Source organism: Scyliorhinus canicula, chromosome 11 (assembly GCF_902713615.1).
Source record: "Scyliorhinus canicula chromosome 11, sScyCan1.1, whole genome shotgun sequence".
In the NCBI taxonomy this organism is placed as follows: Eukaryota; Metazoa; Chordata; class Chondrichthyes; order Carcharhiniformes; family Scyliorhinidae; genus Scyliorhinus; species Scyliorhinus canicula.
The window spans coordinates 50,649,786-50,672,367 of record NC_052156.1 but is presented as its reverse complement, the minus strand read 5'-3'; the positions used below and the strand labels follow the sequence as shown (position 1 = coordinate 50,672,367).

The 22,582-nt window shown below is 47.5% G+C and overlaps 1 protein-coding gene and 1 long non-coding RNA gene across 6 annotated transcripts in view; one reads left to right on the top strand and one right to left on the bottom strand.

Annotated features, from left to right (window-relative positions):
* Window positions 1-22,582, top strand: part of adamts9 (ADAM metallopeptidase with thrombospondin type 1 motif, 9) — a 404,749-nt gene that overhangs the window by 230,655 nt on the left and 151,512 nt on the right. The gene's annotated exons all lie outside the window — the stretch shown is intronic.
* The window catches only part of LOC119973081, a 131,124-nt gene that overhangs the window by 54,538 nt on the left and 54,004 nt on the right, over window positions 1-22,582 (bottom strand). Inside the window, exons 2-4 of one of the 3 annotated variants that reach the window (XR_005462229.1) lie at window positions 18,466-18,592; window positions 12,251-12,393; window positions 499-675 (exon numbers count right to left, since the gene is read on the bottom strand). This is a non-coding gene — a long non-coding RNA (uncharacterized LOC119973081). Of the gene's footprint in view, window positions 1-399; window positions 676-12,250; window positions 12,394-18,465; window positions 18,593-22,582 lie in introns of those variants that run through there. The other 2 variants (XR_005462227.1, XR_005462228.1) reach the window with 2 other exon arrangements.

Sequence of the window (22,582 nt, the reverse complement as noted above, 5' to 3'; positions counted from 1 at the left end):
GACTGGAAGATCCCGCTGGTGGCCAATTTGGGCGCCGCTGATTAGGCCAGCATTTATTGCCCATTCCTAGTTGTCCTTTAGAAGGTGTGGCGAGTTGCCTTCTTGAACCGCTGCAGTCCTTGAGGTGTAGATACTCCCGCGGTGCTGTTAGGAAGGCACTTCCAGGATTTTGACCCAGCGACAGTGAAGGATCAGTGATATGTTTCCAAGTCAGTCAGGGTGGTGACTGATTTGGAGGGCAACCTCCAGGTGGTGGGCTTCCCAGGCATCTGCTGCTCTTCTCCTTCTCTATGTAGTGGTCCGTCCTGGGTGTGGAAGGTGCTACCTAAGGAACCTTGGCTAGTTCCTGCAGTGCATCTTGTAGATGGCAGCCACTGTTCGTCGGTGGTGGAGGGTTTGAATGTTTGTGGAAGGGGGAGCAATTAAGGGGTCTGTTTTGTCCTGGGTGGTGTCGAGCTTCTTGAGTGTCAGAATACATCACTCTGATTGGCTGCTTACCTGCTTCTTGCCATTGTTATTGTTGGATACATGGAGATCTCCTTGACTTGGATCCAGATTTAAACTAATGTACGGAAAGGGGAATTCCATGTCACGGAGCTCACTAGGTCATGGGGGCAGCTTTCTTCAACATCGGAGATCATTCTGTCACTTCATCACTGACTGTCAAATCTGAGCCTTTATATTGAAAATAAAACAGAAAACATGCATTATAAAGAACAAAAACAGCACATAAATTTTAGCAGGAGTCAGAATAAAAGCAGTTCAGTTGAATTAGTACAATAAATGTGCAGACCATTGCAGAATGTAAAGCCCTCTGCTGATCTAACTGTGCACTTCAGTTGGTCAGTTCATGCATTGCTTTACTGTATTTATGCTTGAACGGGAAGTTTTAACAGTTTCTTCCACTTGTTCTTTCTTAATGAATTTTTGAATACAAAACCAGAAAATGTTGTTGTAATTATACAAGACATTGATTAGGTGACTCTTGAAGCATTACAGGCAGTTCTGCTCATTTCATTATAAAATACTGTAGAGTACAGTGAAAATGACAAGAATAATACAAGAACTGATAGATTAAAGTCGTGAGAAAAGCTTGAAAAAGGAACATCTTTTATTTGCACAGAAAAAGTAAGGGGATTTAATAGAACTTTTAAGATAGTAAATACTGAAATATACAGAAAATACTGAAACAAATTTGATTCAATTTTTCGAGGAGGTGATTAGGTGTTTGGATGAGGGTAGTTCAATTGATGTGGTCTACATAGACGTCAGGAAGGCTTTTGTCAAGGTCTTGCTTGGGAGACTGATCAAGAAAGTAAGAACCCATGTGATCCAGGGCAATTGGCAAATTCGATCCAAAATTGGCTTATTGGCAGGAAACAGAGGGTAATGGTTGAAGGTTGACTGGAAGCCTGTCCAGTGGTGTTCCGTAGGGATCAGTGCTGGGTCCATTGCTGTTTGTAGTGTACATTAATGATCTGGACTTGAATCTAGGAGGTATGATCAGTAAATTCGCAGATGATACAAAAATTGGTGGTGTGGTAAATAGTGGGAAGGAAAGGCCTGGATTACAGGGCGATATGGATGGGCTAGCTAGATGGGAAGAAGAGTAGCAAAAGGAATAAAAAATGTAAAATTGTGAGGTAATGCATTTTGGGAGGACTAACAAGGCAAGGGAATATACAATGAATGGTTGGACCCGAGGAAATACAGAGGATCAGAGCGACTTTGGTATGCATGTCCATAGGTCACTGAAGACAGCCGGACAGGTAGATAATGTGGTAAAGAAGGCTTATGGGATACATGCCTTTATTAGCCAAGGCATAGAATATAAGAGTAGGGAGGTTATGAAAGAGCTGTATAAAACATTGGTTAGGCCACAGCTGGAGTACTGTGTAAAGTTCTGGTCGTCACATACCAGGAAGGAAGTGATTGTATAAGAGAGGGTGCAGAGGATATTCACCTGGGCTGGAGTGTTTCAGCTATCAAGGGAGACTGGATAGGCTGGGGCTGTTGTCCTTGGAGCAGTGAAGGCAGACGAGAGACCTGATTGAGGTGTACACAACTATGAGGGGCATAGATAGGATAGATAGGAATTCAATTTTCCCGTTAGCTGAGGTGGTCAATAACCAGAGGAGCATAGATTTAAGGTAAGGGGCACAAGATTTAGAGGGGATGTGAGGGGAAACTTTTTCACTCAGAGGATGGCTGGAATCTGGAACTCGCTGCCTGAAATTATGGTAGAGGCAGGAACCCTCACAACATTGAAGAAGTATTTAGATGAGCACTTGAAATGCCACAGCATACAAGCTGTGCTGGAAAATGGGATTAGAGTAAATAGTTGCTCGTTGGCCAGCAAGGACACGGTGGGCTGAAGAGTCTCTTCCTGTGCTGTAAAAACCCCATGACTCTATAAATACTAACAGCAAACCCGAAATATCAGCATTTTTCTAACTTGAGGCTGTTTTACAAGCTGCTCCAAAATGTCCATAGAATCCCTACAGTGCAGAAGGAGGCCATTTGGCCCATTGAGTCTGCAGCGACCCTCCAAAACAACAGTTTATCCAGGCCCACTTACCCGCTCAATCCTCATAACCCTCGCATTGATCATGGCCAATCCATCAAACCTGCATATCAATGAACACTACGGGGCAATTTTAGCATGGCCAATCCACCTAACATAGAACATAGAACAGTACAGCACAGAACAGGCCCTTCGGCCCTCGATGTTGTGCCGAGCAATGAACACCCTACTCAAACCCACGTATCCACCCAACACCCATAACGCAACAACCCCCCCACCCCCACCCCCTAACCTTACTTTTTAGGACACTACGGGCAATTTAGCATGGCCAATCCACCTAACCTGCACATCTTTGAACTGTGGGAGGAAACCGGAGGACCCGGAGGAAATCCACACAGAGGGAGAAATGCAAACTCCACACAGACGGTCACCCAAGGCTGAAATTGAGTTTGAATCACTGGCATTGTAAGTCAGCAGTGCTAATCACTCTGCCACTATATGTCACGACATATTACCTTTTTTACTGACGGAAAATCACAAATACATAAATACATCTTCTGCACACATTGTTCCCTGTTACTTGCCCCATGACAACATCTCGGCCAATCAGAGGTAACTTGCCAACCAATCAGCACCCTTTTCTCCTGTCGCATAAATTGTTGCAATCATTTGAAATTTGATTTTCTTTTTGTTTAGAAAATATTTTATTGAAGCATTTGTAATTTTCACAATTTAACATGTTGACATTTCTAAAACAACCGCATGGTCGACGCACAAAACACCCCTAAAATAACAACAAACAATAAACCACCTACCCCACTTCTCCTGCCCTATCCTCAATTACCCGTATACTAAGTTCCCTGTCCTTATTTAACATTACAATGCCTCCTGTTTCCCCCCCTCCCCCCACTCCTCTTTTTCCCTTTCCCCTCTTACTGCTGACGTTCAATTTATGTTGAAGAAATCGATGAACGGCTGCCAACTCTGGGCGAATCCCTGTATTGATCCATTCAGAGCGAACTTGATTTTCTCCATTCCTGACTTCGGGGGCTCCGAGTCCCTCCATCTCGGCAAGATCCATCTCCAGGCCACCAGGGAGGAGAAGGCGAGGAAATCCCACCCCCCCCGCTTTGCTCCCGGATCCTCCGACACCCCAAGTATGGCTAATTCTAGACTCGGAGTTACCCTACCTTCCAGAACGTCAGACATAACATCTGCAAATCCCTGCCAGAATTCCCTCAGTTTCGGACAAGCCCAAAACATGAACATGGTTGGCCAGGCTACCCCCACACCGTCCACATCTGTCCTCCACCTCCTCGAATAACCTACTCATCTGAGCTACCGTCATGTGGGCCCTGTGGACTACCTTGAACTGAATCAAGCTAAGCCTAGCACAGGACGAGGATGCATTGACCCTTTTCAAGGCTTTTTCCCACAGTTCAGTTTCCAGCAACCCTCCTAGCTCCTGTTCCCACTTCCTCTTCACCTCTCTGACAGGGGCCCCTTCCCACTCTAACAATTCCCTGTATATGTCCGAAACCTTCCCGCCTCCAACCCCTGTTTTTGACAGCACTTTATCCTGTAGTCCCCTCGGGGGAGGAGAGGAAAGCCTCTCTTCATACAAAGACCCGCACTTGAAGGTACCGAAACCCGTTCCCACTGGCAAATCAAACTCCTCCTCTTTTTTTAAATTTAGAGTACCCAATTCTTTTTTCCAATTTAAGGGGCAATTTAGAGTGGCCAATCCACCTACCCTGCATATTTTGGGTTGTGGGGGCGAAACCCACGCAAACAGGTGGAGAATGTGCAAACTCCACACGGACAGTGACCCAGAGCCGGGATCGAACCTGGGACCTCGCACAATGAGGCAGCAGGGCTAACCCACTGCGCCACCATGCTGCCCATCAAACTCCTCCTCTAATGTCTCCAAGGTCGGAAAGCCCTCCGGAATGAATAGATCCCCAAACCTCTGAATCCCTAGCGCGGTCATATCTTAAAGCCCCCATCCAGCACCCCCCGGGGCAAACCGGTGATTGTCACAGATCGGTGACCACACTGACGCCCCCCTCCGGTCTCATATGCTGCCTCCATTGCCCCACACTCTCAGGGCTGCCACCACCACAGGACCTGCGGAGTACCGAGCCAGCAAAAATGGCAGGGGCGCCGTCAGTATAGCCTCCAGACTCGTACCTTTGCAGGATGCTGCCTCCATCCGCTCCCAAACCAACCCCTCCCCCACTACCCATTTCCTGACCATCGATATATTGGCAGCACAGTAATAGTTAATAAAGCTCGGGAGAGCCAAGCCCCCTTACCCTCGGGTCCATTCCAGAAGTGCCCTCCTTACTCTCGGGGGTTTTACCCGGCCATATAAACTTCAATATCGCCACATTCATACTTCTGAAAAAAGCCTTTGGGACAAAAATCGGGAGACATTGAAAAAAGAAAAGCAGTCTCGGAAGGACTGTCATCTTCACCGTCTGAACCCTGCACGCCAGTGTCAGTGGAAGCATGTCCCATCTACGAAAATTCCTTCTCATTTGATCCACTGCTTTGCCCAAATTTAGTTTGTGAAGCTGCCCCCAATCCTTGGCCACTTGAATCCCCAGATACCTAAAACTCCTCCCAACCACTTTAAAAGCTAGCTCCTTCAGTCTCCTTTTCTGCCCCCGTGCCTGGATCACGAACATCTCGCTCTTTCCCATATTTAACTTATAGCCTGTGAAATTTGGCTTTCTAGCATTTGTCCTCGAGTACTAGATGAAAGATTTTGCTGGCACATCTCTTTTTAGCAACAAATAATGGATTTGTTATCTGATTATGACAAAGGTATAGATAAGAGTTTCACACTGAGATGGGGCAGAGGCAGGCAATGTTATGAGGCTGGAAGGGGACAGTTGTTAGGCAGAGAGGATACAGTGCCAGAAACACAAATGGACAGGATAAGAAAAGTGAAATTATAAACCATCTGAATTTAGCTGAGAAATTGGCAAAGGTGAAAATTTTGTGAAGGTGCTAGTTTCAGCTCCGTGAATGTTTAAATGGAGCAGAATGAAATTTATCCAAGACTGAATGTTGAACAATTAGTCCAATAGCAGAAAGGAAATGGATGTCTCACAAGAACTGATAGAGAGATAGATCTAGGTGTCATCAGCATGCAGAGGGGATTTTCACAGTAACTTTGTTGCAGTGTATATGTAAGCCTACTTGTGACAATCATAAATTATTAAGAGCCGCCTAGGTTGACAAAAGGACACTGGGCAGTATTTTACGAGAGGTGGTCAAGTGAGAGGCCACTTCTGACACCAGGGCCCAATTGAGACCACTTTTGAGGTTGAAGGAAGCAGAAGAGGACACCTCCATGCCGAGGCACCCTTGATACAAGTTGTTTATTTGTGTGTCATGTGATTGTGGTTGTGCCCTCTCCAGCCACAGCACTGAGGCCATGGCAGCAGCCATTGACAATGGGGAGTCCCTTTTTGGTCCATGGATCAGCCATGTTCCCCTTACTGACAACTCGCTGGAAGCCTGCAGGTGGCAAGATGGGAAATGGCCCTTAAATGAGCACTTAAGTGGCTTCATTGGGTGTCTGGTGGGCAGCTGTGCCACTGAGGTTCCCGCCTGTAGTTCTATCCTGTATCAGTGGGCAGACATTGTGCTGCCTTCTTGGTGCCTTCCATCACCATTTTAGAAGGCCTCAGGCCCCCAGCCTGTGTCCAGAGGCTGGTAAAATCCAGCCTCATGTTTTGAGTGATGGCACTAAAGCGATACATGCAGATAAGGAAGAGAAGGAGTCCAATGAATGGCTGGTTTCGCACAGTGGACTAAATAGCTGGCTTGTAATGCAGAACAAGGCAGCAATGCGGGTTCAATTCCCGTACCGCCCTCCCCGAACAGGCGCCGGAATGTGGCGACTGGGGGCTTTTCACAGTAACTTCACTGAAGTCTACTTGTGACAATAAGCGATTATTATTATTATATTCCGGAGACTCCAAAGTAACAGTTAGGGGTGAAAAGGGAAGCCACTGGTAGTGATGCAGTATCTAGAATTTAAATCCTAGACCATCGCACCAAGCTGGGCAACAATGGAGGAATTTTTCAAGAGGATGGCATGGTCAACTGTGTTGACAGCTGAAAAGAGGCTCAGGCAAGTGCGGAGAGAATACATCACAGCCGTAAGAGATTATTGTTCTGGACTTTGCTGAGGGTTGTTTCAGTACGGTGTGAGAAGTAGAAAGCTGATTAGAGGGATTCTGTGTGTGGCAGCATTTTTATATCTAGCTGCTGAAGAAAGATAAAACTTAATTAAAGCATAGGTATGGGTTTGTGTGGATGCAGTTAAAGTTGAAATCTTACTCATGCCTGCTGCGTAGTCAGCCTCATTTTAAGTGTAAAATTACTTTCTTTCCTCTCATTTTTCACAATAACTTAAAAATTCGAAACAAATTTTAAAAACTCAAACTGACTCAACCACTGTTCAAACTGGTATCACAATTGGTCCCAGTAAAATTGATCCCACATGCTATCTGTTCGAACATAATTGCCATTGTTTTGATCGTGTCAGACCCACAACTGGGCACAGCCTCAGCAATCACTGTCCAAATAATGGGCAGCATTGTCCTCTCCATTAGTGTCAGGAAATGTAACCGTGCCTGTTCTCCTCTGGTTAGTAACTGGTGTCTCCTGCTGTGTGCCACCTTGTCCTGCAAAAGATAATGATTTGTGTCAGGGAGAATTGTACAAGCTGTTTGGCAGTCATGGCTGGATAGCTGGTAGTGAGTGCAATCTGCAAGATGTGGCTGTAAGACTTGGAGCAATGCAAAGTGTGTGAACATAAGAACAAGCTAAATAGGAGCCTGCCAGACCTGTTCCACCGTTCAATATGATCATGGCTGATCCTTGGCTCAACTCCACTTTTCACCCGTTCTCCATATCCCCCGATTCCCTGAGAGTCCAAATATCTGTCTACTCCCGCTTAAAATATATTCCACAATGGAGCCGCAACAACCCGCTGGGATAAAGAATTCCAAAGATTCACAACCCTTTGAGTGAAGAAATTTCTCCTTATCTCACTCATAAATGATCTTACCTTTATCCTCAGACTGTGCCCACCCCCGTTCGAGATTTCCCAGCCAGGGAGTGCAACCTCGAGAGGTTCTGCCCTATCAACCCCCTTCAGAATCTTGTATGTTTCAATGAGATCACCTATCATTCTTCTAAACTCCAATTAAACAGCCTCTCATCATAAGACAACTCTCTCATTCCAGGACCAATCCAGTGAATCTTTGTTGTACTGGTTCGAAAGCAAGTATAGCCTTAAATACGAAGACCAAAGCTGCACACAGCATTTCAGGTGGGGTCTCACCAAAGTTCTGTACAATTGCAGCAGGACCTGTTTATTCCTGCACTTCAATCCGCTTGCAATAAAGACCAACATGACAATTGTTTTCCTAATTGCTTGCTGTATCTGCATGCTAACTTTATGCACCTTGACTCTTTGAACATCTATGTTTACGAGTTTCAGAACTTAAAAAAAATCCTGCTTTTCTATTCTTATGACCAAAGTGCGTCACTGTTTCCCCCATTGTACTCCATCTGCCACCTTATTGCCCACTCATTTAACTTGCCCAACCTTCCGGCCGTTCACACAGGCAGGATCTTCTGGTCACGCTGACAATGCACACCTGCCACCAGTTTCCATGCAGCAAGGGGTGCATTCAATGAGAAATCCCGTTGATAAAGGAGGGACGAGAAGATGCTGCCCACGGCCAATGGCAGATGGCCATGTCACCGCAAAACACGGGGTCAGTTGTATGAAAAATCCAGTCCCATATACTTTTTCACCCTCTTTGTGTCCTTCTCATAGCTTACATTCCCATTTTATTTTGTATCGTCAGAAAACCTAGATACATTGTTTGCGGTCTCTTTGGTTAAGTCATTAATGCCGATTGTAAATAGCTGAGCCCCCAGCTGTTTTGTCCTGAGAAACTCCCAGTGTCAAGTTTCTTGGGTCCTGTCAGAGATGCCCTCATCCAAGCAAACGAGGAGAATTCCATTATAATCGAGGATGGTAGATTGAGCTAGCTCTGGTGAGTCAGGAGGTATCTGCCGCAGGATTTCTAGCCTCTGACCTCTTCTAACCATCTTGATCAATGGATGTTGAGAGTAGTGGATTCAGTAATGGTTATGCCATTAAATGGCAAAGAGAGATAGCCTTTGGAAGTGGTCATTGCCTGGCACTTTGCGGTGTAAATGTTTGGGGCCTCACGGTAGCATGGTGGTTAGCATCAATGCTTCACAGCTCCAGGGTCCCAGGTTCGATTACCGGCTGGGTCACTGTCTGTGTGGAGTCTGCACGTCCTCCCCGTGTGTGCGTGGGTTTCCTCCGGGTGCTCCGGTTTCCTCCCACAGTCCAAAGATGTGCGGGTTAGGTGGATTGGCCATGCTAAATTGCCCGTAGTGTAAGGTTAATGGGGGGATTGTTGGGTTACGGGTATACGGGTTACGTGGGTTTAAGTAGGGTGATCATTGCTCGGCACAACATCGAGGGCTGAAGGGCCTGTTCTGTGCTGTACTGTTCTATGTTCTATGTTACTTGTCATTTATCAGCCTAAGCCTAAATGTTGTCCAGGTCTGGCTGTATGCAAGTAAGTTACTGCTTTAGTATCTGATGAGTAACTAATAGATGTGAACATTCTTCAGTGGTGCATTGTGTTGAGTGTGAGGCTAGTGGTGAGATCTGGCATTTGAAGATACATAAGTGATCTTGATTACTCACATAAGGTCAATTAACATTTTGCCGCACTGCATACACATCCACAGGGCTTGGCTCCCAGCATAGACCAGCAGAGCCATTTAACCTGGCTGCCTTTGTAAAGTTTGACTGGAGAGCCTCCATGTCTCCTATGGATCACATCTCTCCACTTTCTGCACCAAGGGTGTCTAGTGAACATTAGAAAATTTCAGAGCATGTTGTCTTCCATATTTCACCTTAATTAATTATTCTTCCTTCTTAGGCACTGCTCCATAACAGTTCCAGTACCTGCTCCAGCCAGAATGCACCATGCTTTTCAGCAGTGCAGGCCAGCTTTAGATAGTGCCGGCTAGCTTTTACGTATTGTTGGCCTTCGGTGTCCTGCTGAGCTATACAGCCATTCCTTAAAGGTCTGCTGCACATAGCAATCAGATAAATTTGCCGGCAGTGCAAAGGTGACACACCTCCTCATCAGAAACAGGTTAATCACACATAACAAAGCTGTGCTTGTTTCCAGGAGTTATTAAATTTTGCTCCAAAACATTTCTACAACATAATATCCCAAATAACGTAATTTAAAGAGGGTCAATTTAATCCAGTGCACAAACAGTTTTGCATCCATATCAAAACAAGTTGGCGCATACAGACAAGGATTAAAAAAGAACAGTTGATGTAATTAACATTTACAGAGGGCTGCATTAACAGGTATTAGTAAATAAATTCATGAAACAAGTGATCCAGTTGGCTAAGTAGCAGTCAGTAAAGCATGGGGCAGCATGGTAGCACAGTGGTTAGCACTGCCGCCTCACAGCGCCAAAGACCTACGTTCAATTCCAGCCTTGGGTGACTGACTGTGTGGACTTTGCATTTCCTCCGGGCGTACCAGTTTCCTCCCACAGTTCAAAGATGTGCAGGTTAGGTGGAGTTACAGGGAATGGTCCGAGGCGGAGTGCTCTTTCAGAGGGTTGGTGCAGGCCCAATGGGCCAAATGACCTTCTGTACTGTTGGGATTCTATAGTAGCAAACTGAATTCCTAAACTACTAATATCTAGGAATGGTAATAATGAAAATTCCTGCTGTGCCTCATGCCTTTGTGTTTTAAGCATGCTAGGATATATATTTCTTGGGTATCTGTCCATTGGAGGGCCCCCCTCTCTTCCACAATGCAAGTCGTCCCCAGCGCCCCACATCAGAGACCCCCCCCCCACATCAGAGACCCCCCCACATCAGAGACCCCCCCCCCACATCAGAGACTCCATCACCAGAGACTCCCCCACCAGAGACCCCCCAGAGGCCCTCCCACACCAGAGACCCACCCACACCAGAGACATCCATCAGACCCCCCCCCCCCCCCCCCACCACTGCAACTGAAAAACCTAACCACAATGTTTATAAGAATCTAGTGGCTTCACCTCCTTTTCTCAGCAGACAGTGCTTAACTTCTTTTGATGCGGTCAGGAGCTGTAAAGCTTGGCTAGATCTTTATAGTGGTTAGGTTCACAGCAGGCTACTTGAGATGCATTCAGGCATGAAGGGAAATTAAAATAAACGACCCAGACACCAGTTAGCCTCTGATGATGGGGACGGTCTCTGATATGGGAGTTCTCTGAAGGGGAGCCTGATGGGGTGTCTGGTGAAAATTCTATACAAGGGGTATTTTGAAATTAGTTTGTCCATTTAATGTTATATAGATAATCAAACACCGTGCGATAATATACATTTGATCAATAGGGGTCAGTTAGCTCAGTTGGCTGGTTTATATATGGAGCAATGCCAGCAGCGTGGGCTCAATTCCCGTATTGGCTGAGGTTTCCCATGAAGGCCCTCCCTCTCAACCCTGCCCTTTGCCTAAAGTGTGGTGACCCACAGGATACATCACCACCAGCCAGCTCTCTCTTAAGATAGGTCCTCTGGAACTATGATGACTTTCATTTGACAAAAAAATATGGCATGACTGAATAAAGTTGGCCTTGCCTAGAGATGCTGGAAGGAAAATAAATCCCCAAGAAAAACTGGGGTGACTCAAGTCATCAATTGTCAGATTGCTTTACAAAAAGGAATGCTTGTAAAAAGAGGCTTTTGGTAGATCTAGAAGTCGGGTGTTGTATATTATGAAGTGATGTACAGAATATGGGAATTTATTTTTTCTTTTACACTTTTCTTCAGTTTGTTTTGAAATTGGTTGTGATGACATTTTGATTTGAAGAGAAAAGGGGAATTTGTTCATATTATGCTTATTTTATTATTAAGTTCGAAGGCATTAATTGAGTACATATTTTGAGCACATTTAAAGAGAAACCTCTGGGACACTGGTGTTGGTTAGGGAGGAGACTGGCATTTGTGCATTTGTAATGTTGCAACCTATAAATAAATCTAGTTATAATTCTGGTTTCCTACTACCTGGTTTCAGAATGAATTAACAAGGCACATGCAGGTGCAAATGACGGGTGTATGCAAGGCTCCAGTGGATAGGGCGAGACATCTTTGGGCTTAGTCTCATAAGGGTGCACAAATGCAGAGGATGACTGATTTGCCTTCCAAGTAATAATAATAATAATTGCTTATTGCCACAAGTAGGGTTCAATGAAGTTACTGTGAAAAGCCCCCAGTCGCCACATTCCGGCACCTGTTCGGGAATTGAACCCGCGCTGCTGGCATTTTTCTGCATTACAAGCCAGCTGTTTTGCCCACTGTGCTAAACCAGCCCCAAGTAATCACTCCTGAGGGAATTAGGGATATGGTAGTTTTTAGCAAGTAGAGAGACATGACAAGGGGCAGGGCTGAAGATTGAAGGGGAAAAACAAAAGGGAAGATTTACAATAGAGTCGAAAGTAAGAGACATTAAATGACAAAAGGGATGATGCTACAAGACAAAATTAAATGATCAGGGAATAGATAAAGGAGCAAAAGATATTAAAGAGATGTAAATGTGAATAACAGAATCTAATTAATTATCACTACTACTTCCTTACCTGTGGTTGATGCGTCACCTTGTGTCCACTCATTTCTATCAATGTGTACACTTTTGATGATAGAAGTGCCCGCTTCTAGCAAGGGTGGTGATGATAGCATGGTGCTTTTGAGTTGTAGCCGATGGTCCACGGAGCTCTTTGCGCTATGAAACGAGAAGGTGGTGTCTTATGTTGAGTGTACAACAATGCTTATTCCGTTTGTGTAGTGCATCATTTTGCACTTATGAACAGTTAAACTATTCCAAATAATATATACCCTGCAAATGATCAAACACAAGTTATGGCTGGTCCTGTATCTTCACAGATGCGAAGCATTCAAAGATTTCTCCCCATCGGATCTAGCACTGTGTCAAATTGTGTCAGTGTAGTCAGATCCATTATACATATTTTCTTTTTGCTACATGTAAGTTGTGCTTTAAAGAGCACTGAGTATTGAGGTGCTGAATGTTGACACAATGAAAAAGCTGGGGAAAATGTTCCACAGTGGAGTAATGGGATTCTTCACAATTACAGTGAAATCGCAATGACTCAAAATCGCACGGCACAAAATTCTTGTTGTGTCAAAGTTGTCAACCAGTCCCGCCAGCAGAATATCCAATCCCATAGAACAGTGCCGGTGATAAGTTGAATTTCTAGATTGGAACTCTGAAGTAGCCGAACTGGTCTCATCTTGTTTTTATGACTATGATGACCAATCCGAGCAGAGTTAGATCACACGAGAAACTGCGAAATAACTGCACCCAGCTTCTGGAAAAAGGGGGCATGGTGGCTGAGTAGTTAGCACTGCTGCCTCACTGCTCCAGGGACCCATGTTCAATTCCGGCCTTGTGTGACTGTCTGTGTGGAGTTTGCACTTTCTCCCCGTGTCTGTGGGGGTTTCCTCCGGGTGCTCCGGTTTCCTCCCACAGTCCAAAGATGTGCAGGTTAGCTGGATTGGTCATGATAAATTGCCCCTTAGTGTCTAAAAGGTTAGGTGGGGTTATAGAATCATAGAATTGACAGTGCAGAAGGAGGCCATTTGGCCCATCGAGTCTGCACCGGCCCTTACAAAGAGCACTCTACTGAAGCCCACATATCTACCCTATCCCCGTAACCCAGTAACCCCCATTTAACATTTTTTGGACACTGAAGGCAATTTTATGATGATTCTAAGAGCACAAAATCATGGAGTGCTGGGAAAGCCATCATTTGACATCAGGATCTCCCTGTGAATGCAAAATCTACGAGTATGACTAAACCTGTGAACAGATTACAGTGTTGTTGATCGCCAAGTAGGCCTTATGAAGGAGTAGGAGATTCCATAATCGAGTTTGTCCACCATAATGAAACACAAGTCGAACATCTTGGAGCAGTTCAACAAGCAGCAAGGCAGTTCTCTCCAGCAAGAAAGAGGATGAGAACGGCTGCCTATCCCGATGTTGCAGAAACTCTGCTGCCATGGTTCAAGGCAGCCCTAGCAGAGAGCATTCCTATTCTAGTCCAATCTTGCAAGAAAGGGAAGTCACCCTGGCAAATAAACTGGGCCACATGGAGCTGACCTGCAGATTACCGAGTTTCTTGGAGGTAACGGCGAATGTTTTTCAATGCAAACCTCAGCCTTTTACAAATTCAGGTCATTATAAGGTGTGAATAAATTGAATAAAGACCTTTTTCACACACTTACTGCTTTACTGTGTTTTCATTTAATATTTGAATCTGTTGCTTTTGACATGACTGTGGTTGTAGAGGTATCTGTTCACCTGGAGATGTATTCATGTGGGAATGGGGCCTCCTCTACTATCATGAAGCTCCACTTAAAACAAAACTGTGGGCAGATCCCCTGGGATTTATCGCCTTGGGAATTACTGTAAGTGAGTGTTAAGAACCCTATTGATGTTACCTGCGTGAATGTCTCAAAGCCCCAAAGGAGAACTTCAAGCACTGGATCTCAGTGATGTATGTTTGTTTGGAATAATGTGAGAAACTATGTACATCCTAGTGAGGAACCAATCCAGTCATTGTGTAAATAATTAATAAAAAATATCTATTAAAGTAAAAGAAATGGAAAAACACATGAAAAAATACATTATGACACTTTTTTAAAAATGTATTTTATTCCAAACATATTCAAAAATACAAAATCATAAACAGTTTGGGGAACATTCGCCCCCAACTCGTAATTTGACAGTCTATACAAATTTTGTCCTTTTTCACCCCCTTCCCCCGACAAACAATTCCTCAAACGTGGTCACAAACAATTCCACCATGTCTCAAAGCCCTCTGCTGAACCCCTCAATTCAAACTTTATGTTCTCCAACCAGAGGAGGTCGTACAGGTCCCCTAGCCAGGCCACCAACCTGGTGACATTGCCGGCCACCATTCCAGCAAAATTCTTCACTGGCCACCAGAGAGGCGGAGGCCACAACATTGGTCTTCTTCCCCTCCATCAGCGCCTGCATTTCCGATATCCGAAATCTCACCACCATAGGCCTGACCTCTGCCCCCGCAATCTTTGCTAGCATCCCGAACATTCCTGCCCAGTATCTCTCTGATGTCTCAAAACTCCAGAACATATGCACATGATTTGCTGGTCCTTGCCCAAACTTCTCACACTCGTCTACCACCCCTTGAAAGAACCCACTCATCCTCGCCCAGGTCATATGCACCCTGTGTACCACCTTAAACTGAATCAAACTCATGCTCGCACAAGAGGAGGCTGAATTCACCCTGTGCATCGCCTCACTCCACACTCCCCAACCCCTCCTCCCATTTATCCTTGATCCTCATCACTTGTGTTCCCCTTGCTCCCCAGCCACCTGTATATGTCCCTACTTCTAACCTGCCCTTCCATGTCCGGAAGCAGCAACCGTTCCAATAGGGCATACTTCGGCAGCCTCGGAAACCCTTTCCACGCCTTCCTTACAAAGTCCCTCACTTGTAAATACTTAAATTCTCTTCCCTTTGGGAGCTCTACTCTCACCCACAGCTCTTCTAGGCTTGCAAAACCTCTCCTCTAAATATGAATCCCTTTCCCTCACCAACCCCACCTCTCTCCACCTCCTGTACATACCATCCGTCTCCCCTGGTTTTAACCCATGGTTCTCACACAGTGGTGTTAGCACCGACATCCCCTCCATCCTAAAGTGTCTCCTCAGCTTGTTCCACTCCCTAATCGTGGACTGCACAACCAGACTCTACGTATATCTCCTCGGTGCCAGCAGTAGCGCAGCCATCACCTTGGCCCTCAGGCTGAACCCCCTGCAAGACTCTTCCTCCATCCTAACCCATTCCAGCCCCTCTCCTTCCCACCATCCCCTCACTTTCTCCACATTCGCTGCCCAGTTATAGTGTAGCAGATTCGGTAACGCCAACCCCCCATCTGCCTCTGCCTCTGTAAAAGGCCCTCTTTACCCTTGGCACCTTCCCCACCCTTATAAACTCTGAAATAACTGCGTCCAGCTTCTGGAAAAAGGTCTTTGGAATAAAAATTGGGAGCATCTGGAATACAAACAGGAACCTTGGCAGGGCATTCATTTTCACCACTTGGACCCTCCCCGCCAAAGTGCACAATCAACAGAATCATTTTTTTGTGGTGAGCCATGGGGTTTTGGTGGGGTAGAGTACGTGGGGATTGTAATCTCGGACCACGCGCCACACAGGCTGGAGGTTCGACTTAGCTCGGGGCGGGAGCAGAGGCAGGGATGGAGGTTAGACTCGGGGCCGTTAGCGGACAGGGGTTCTGCGATAAGGTGCAATCGGTGATTAAGGTGGAGTTGAAGCAAAATGGGAAGGTATCGGCGGCCACATTCTGGGAGGCATTGAAGGTGGTGGTTCAGAGGAGATTATCTTGCTCAAGGCACACACAGATAGGAAAAGGAGAGAGGAATGAGAGAGGAATACGAACGATTATTGGGCGAGATCGTTGAGGTGGACAGGGAGTATTCGAGGGCCCTCATCCTGGAAAGAAGTTACAGGGGCAGTTCGATAGGTTGATTATGGGAAGGGCTGTTGGACAGCTACGAAGGGCAAGGGGGGTGCAGTATGACTATGGAGAGAAGGAGAGCCACATGCTAGCCCACCAGCTATGGAGACAGGCTGCGCCCAGAGAAATCTTGAGGGTACGGACAGGAAAACTGGAGAAGATGAATGAGGCGTTCATGGACCATGAGGAATTGTACAGGGCCAATCTGTGGGGTGAGGTAAGTGATATGGGGCAGTTTTTCTAGCAACTTATCCAGTTGTGGAAGGGCAGGGAAATTGGGCTGCTTCCATGCGAAGGTGGCTGGCAGTTCAGACATGAAGTGTGAGGGGTTTCGGGGTGTGTGGGGATGCGTGGGGGCAGAGGGGTCTGGGTCGGGAAGCTTTGTATGACCTGGTCATGGGCTAGAATTTTGGGGAGAGCACAGAGGAGAGTCCTGCTCCTTCTGGCCCCCCAAAAATATAAATGCCCTCATTTTTAAGGGATATCTAGAGGTTCCTTAAAGACCCCTGGTTGAGCCACTCATCACCTGGAGTGTGCACAGGCCTGCGCCAGCCATTAGTATTTGAAAATTACAGTCAGGTTTTGACAACCAGTGATGTATCTTGATGTCTATGTTTGAGTAGCCTCCAGCGGAAAAAGTCAGGTGACCTGCTGGGCAATTTACAGGCCTGTCTGATATGTTTTGGAGGGGTACTTATTTTATCACATATTTTGGTTTGAGTTATCTCTTGTACAATATCTGAAGCAAAGACAGAGTAATTTTCAATTCTCTCTGTTTTCCTTTTGCTGGTAGTCCAGGGTCCAGCTTATTATCTGATAATCATATTGTTCTGAAGATCATTTCCTCCAACTTTGTCATACACTAACAAGTCACTTTTTTAAACTATCATTGTCAAAGTAAAAATCGCCCTATGGATGTATTAATGTAGTTCCATCACACGGTTAACATCAGCAAGAATACATTTTACCGAAAAGCAAGATTTATATCGGCTTCATAGAGAGGAAGAAATGTGTGCAGAGTTCTCGAGTCATATTATTCTTACAGAATTTCAAATATATATTATTGATTTTTTTTTCCTGTTGTTTCCTTATGATGCTTATTCATTGAAGATAATTTCATCATGTAATCATTTTCAACTAAAGTAGAGAGCTCCGTGTTGTTCATAGTGTCAAACCTGAAAATAATGCTTTGTATTTTATCTTTCTGGTTCAGTTCTATCTTATTGCTAATATGGGTCTTCACTTGTCAAAACACAGCAGATGTTTTCAGAATTTGTTTCCTTACCAACAGCAGTCATTATGTATAAAGTAAAATATTCATCATGAATACGCCTACTATAACTTGTGCCATGATAACTAGTTTAATTTATGGAAAACAAAAAATGAATAGAGTTGGTAATGTCTCCATTAAATTTTGTAATCACATGCAGTTATAAATCAGTATACCATGGAAAAGACAAGTTATGTCAGTGACTTTTATTATATTTTATAATCGTTTATTTTGAACATAAACAATTAATAATAATCTTTATTATTGTCACAAGTAGACTTACATTAACAATGTAATGAAATTACTGTGAAAAGACCCTTGCCGTCACACTATGGTACCTGTTCAGGTACACTGAGGGAGAATTCAGAATGTCCAATTCACCTAACAAGCACGTCTTTCGAGACTTGTGGGAGAAAATTGGAGAACCCGGAGGAACCCACGCAGACTCGGGGAGAACGTGCAGACAGTGACCCAAGCCGGGAATCGCACCTGGGACCCTGGTGCTGTGCAACAACAGTGCTAACCACTGTGCTATAATGCTGCCCATTGGTTAAGTAACAAAAGTAATCGGAAATAAAGTTTATACACCATAATCTACCATGTGGATTTTCATATCTTTTATAATCTCCACACTTGGTCCTAGTTTACTCTGCTAACAAATATCAATAAAGTGTAGTCTTGGAGACAGTAACATTTCATTAACATTAGCTAAAGCATGAATTCAATTTTCATTAATACGGCCTTAGCCGTTTCAGAATGCAATTGAACATATATATCCAGTGGAATTCAGGACTGCAGGAGTATCATTTGGTTACAATTTGTAATCTGCGTGCTGCTTGAAATGATTCTTTTTATTTATACTTTACCCACGAATCATGCTTGGCCGACTTGTAATGACCTTGTGGCTCAGCTTATAACTTTCTCTGACTTAAAGTGCTACAGATCATTCATCACTGTGGTGAAGTAGAAAATACATTTGCCTACCTTTTATCCACTTTACTCAAGCAAGACTCGCTGCATTTTCTCAATCCTGTAAAAACAAATCCTTAGCATGCAGCTCGAGTATGTCTTTGTTTCTTTGTTCACTTGTCTTGCCTTTTATGTATCCTCCCTGGAGTAATGGCAATGGTCTTGATTAATTAGCATTTGGAATGTGAGGTCTTTAGAGAAAAGACATTTCTGAATGAAACCTATCCTTGAGTTTCCCTTGATGGAGAAAGCGGATATTACACTGTCAGTTTCAAAATGTAGTTTATGAATGCATCATTTATTTTAATTGTCAGGAAATCTGCACATTTAAAGTTTATTTTCTGTGTTGTATATGTAGTCTTTTGATTACAACTAAAGGCAAACATTAGGAATTAAGGTATTATATTGGCAATTCGAATTGTAACATTGTAAATTGAGGAGACCGTTCAAGGATATTTACAGTTTCTGCTGCTGTTCCAAAGCCAAACAGGAGGCGTGATTCTCCGTTTGCCGATGCTGAAATCATGAAACGCGATTGGGCGGAGAATAGCTTCCGATGCCAAAATCGCGGTCGGCGCCAGTTTGACGCCAAATCAGCATGCTCCAGCACCCTGAAAATGGTATAAATGTGTCGCTCACCATGCGGACTAAAAGTACAGTAGGCATATCATTAACGGACCTGACACCCGATGCTCCGGGAAGTTCGCGATTCACCGCCTCCGATGGGCTGAGTTCCCGATGGCGTGGTTCACTTGTGGTTCTAAACATCGTGAACCTGGCGCCTGGCTGCTGAGTGAGTGAGAGGTGGTAGGAAATGCTGTGGGCTGCTGGGCCGGACACCGGTGGACGTATGGGGAAGTGAGGGGGAGATGAGGGGGTGGGGGAGGGCAGGCCAAGCAGCCGCGGTGCCCACCCCCACGGGACTGGGGTGGTGCCCAGGCAGCAACCGCCGTCTTGCTAAACACCCACTGACCACACACCCTGGCTCCTGGTTCTACACAGTGACACCGGACGTATGGGTGCACGCCTCCCACCCCCCCCATCAAACCGCGTTTCCCCCCCACCCCCGGCCCCGAGCACCCCATCTAACCGGCAGGGGGGGGAACCACTCAGGGCCACACCCAAGGCAGCCCTCAGTGGGTGCAGTGCCAGCCAACAGTGCCCCTGGCAGCAGGAATGGGCGCCAGTGGAAGGGGAAGCTGCAGCAGAGCAGCGGGCTGCAGAAGGGCCTGCATGTCGTTCGAGGACTCGCCGGACCGAGCATGCAGACGGAGACTGTGGATGAGCAGAGGGACTGTGAGACACCTCTGCCAGATGATGGCACACCTGGCACTGCAGGGATATAGGGGAGGACACCCGCTCCCGGCGTTTGCCAAGGTGACGGTCACCCTGGACACTTATGCAATGGGGTCATTCCAGTCGCTGAGTGGTGACCTGTCCGGGATCTCGTAGGCCTCGGCGCACAGGTGCATCCGTGCCATCATGGATGCCCTATTTGGACATGCGGAGAGGTACACCTGTTCCATGTGGACCGCGCCCACCAGGATGCCTGGGCAGCGGGGTCCGCTGCCGTTGCCGGGATGCCTCGGGTCCAAGGGGTGATCGATGGGATGCATGTCGCCCTACGGGCACCTGTGGATAACAGGCCACTACACACCAACAGAAAGGGGTTACACTTCATGAACATCCAACTGGTCTGCGATCAACAGATGCGCATCAGGCACATCTGCACACGATATCCAGGCAGCGTGCATGACTCATTCATATTGCCACCTTTAGTGATCTCCGACATGTTTGAGGGGCACCCTCCCCGGCTGCAGGGTTGGCTGCGGTTACCCGTTGCAGTTGTGGCTGATGACGCCTATCCGGATGCCACAGACCGACGCGGAGACTCGATACAACAACGCCCTGACAGCAATCAGGGGTGTTGTCGAGTGGTGCTTCGCATCCTAAAGATGTGCTTCAGGTGTCTGGACCATTCTGGAGGGGTTCTCCAGTACTAGGCTAGGAGAGTCGCCTGCATGGTGGTGGCCTACTGCGTCCTCCACAATATAGCCCACCAGAGGGGCGATGTGCTGGAGGAGGTTGATGAGGAGCAAGGGCAGGCCTCGCCCGACGAGGAGGATGCTGGGGAGATGGACAATAAGTGAAACATGGGGCCCAGGCAGGTACGGGAGGCCGCACAATGGCATTGCCAGGGCCAGCACGCACGGGACGCCCTCATCATGACAGAGTTCACCGACTAGAGTGGGAAGGGGGTTGCTGGCCAGGGGCTCAGAAACCAACATCCCAGACCCACAACCCCTCACCTCCCACACCACCAAACCACCCGCATGCACGTCCCCTTCATGACACATACCTGTGGCGGTACGAGGGGGGCTCTGGGTTGGTAGTAATGGCGGGTCTGGTCCATGGGATGGAGGATCCCTGCATGCGAGCTGGCCAGTCCATCACATGGTCTCGTCGAATCCCTGGGATGGGGTTATAGAACATAGAACAGTACAGCACAGAACAGGCCCTTCGGCCCTCAATGTTGTGCCGAGCCATGATCACCCTACTCAAACCCACGTATCCACCCTATACCCGTAACCCAACAACCTCCCCCTTAACCCTACTTTTATTAGGACACTACGGGCAATTTAGCATGGCCAATCCACCTAACCCGCACATCTTTGGACTGTGGGAGGAAACCGGAGCACCCGGAGGAAACCCACGCACACAGGGGGAGGACGTGCAGACTCCACACAGACAGTGACCCAGCCGGGAATCAAACCTGGGACCCTGGAGCTGTGAAGCATTTATGCTAACCACCATGCTACCCTGCTGGGGATTGCTGGGGACGGTCGGGGCAGGGAGGGGGGGGGGGGGGGGGGGGGGGGTTGGAGGGAGGGGGGAGCACGGTCCACCCACGGGCCTGCACTCATCCACCACCCCCCTGCCAACACCAACCGGCCAACCCCCACAGCCATCGGATAGAGCACCGAGGCAGGTTATAACGGTGTTAACAGCCGTTTATTGTGCGGAAATATATACAGTCTGTGCCCTAGTGACCGGCCCACCTACCTCTGGGCATGGACCACCTACCTCTGGGACTGGGCCACCACCCTCTGGGTGTGGGCCACTTACCTCTGGGCATGGGCCACCTCCCTCTGGGCATGGACCACATCCCTCTGGGCATGGACCACATCCCTCTGGGCATGGCCACATCCCTCTGGGCGTGGGCCACATCCCTCTGGGACTGGACCACCTTCCTCTGCGCATGGGCCACCTTCCTCTGGGCAGGGCCAACTCCCTCTGGGACTGGGCAAACTCCTTCTGGGCATGGGCCACTTCCCTCTGGCAATGGGCCACCTCCCTCTGCGCATGGGCCACCTTCCACTGGGCAGGGCCAACTCCCTCTGGGACTGGGCAAACACCTTCTGGGCATGGGCCACTTCCCTCTGGCAATGGGCCACCTCCCTCTGCGCATGGGCCACCTTCCACTGGGCAGGGCCAACTCCCTCTGGGACTGGGCAAACTCCTTCTGGGCATGGGCCACTCCTTCTCTCTGGCAATGGGCCATCTCCCTCTGGGTGTGGGCCACCTCCCTCTGGGCAGGACCTCCTCCCTCTGGGCAGGACCTCCGCCCTCTGGGCAGGGCCTCCTCCCTCTGGGTGTGGGCCACATCCCTCTGGGCGTGGGCCACCTACCCCTGGGACTGGGCCACCTTCCCCTGGGACTGGGCCACCTACCTCTGGGCGTGGGTCACCTACTCTGGGACTGGGATGTCTCCCTCTGGGCAGGGCCTCCTCCCTCTGGGTGTGGGCCACATCCCTCTGGGTGTGGGCCACCTACCCCTGGGACTGGGCCACCTTCCCCTGGGACTGGGCCACCTTCCCCTGGGACTGCGCCACCTTACCCTGGGACTGGGCCACATCCCTCTGGGTGTGGGCCACCTCCCTCTGGGCATGGGCCACATCCCTCTGGGTGTGGGCCACCTCCCTCTGGGCAGGACCTCCTCCCTCTGGGCAGGGCCTCCTCCCTCTGGGTGTGGGCCTCCTCCCTCTGGGTGTGGGCCACATCCCTCTGGGCGTGGGCCACCTACCCCTGGGACTGGGCCACCTTCCCCTGGGACTGGGCCACCTACCTCTGG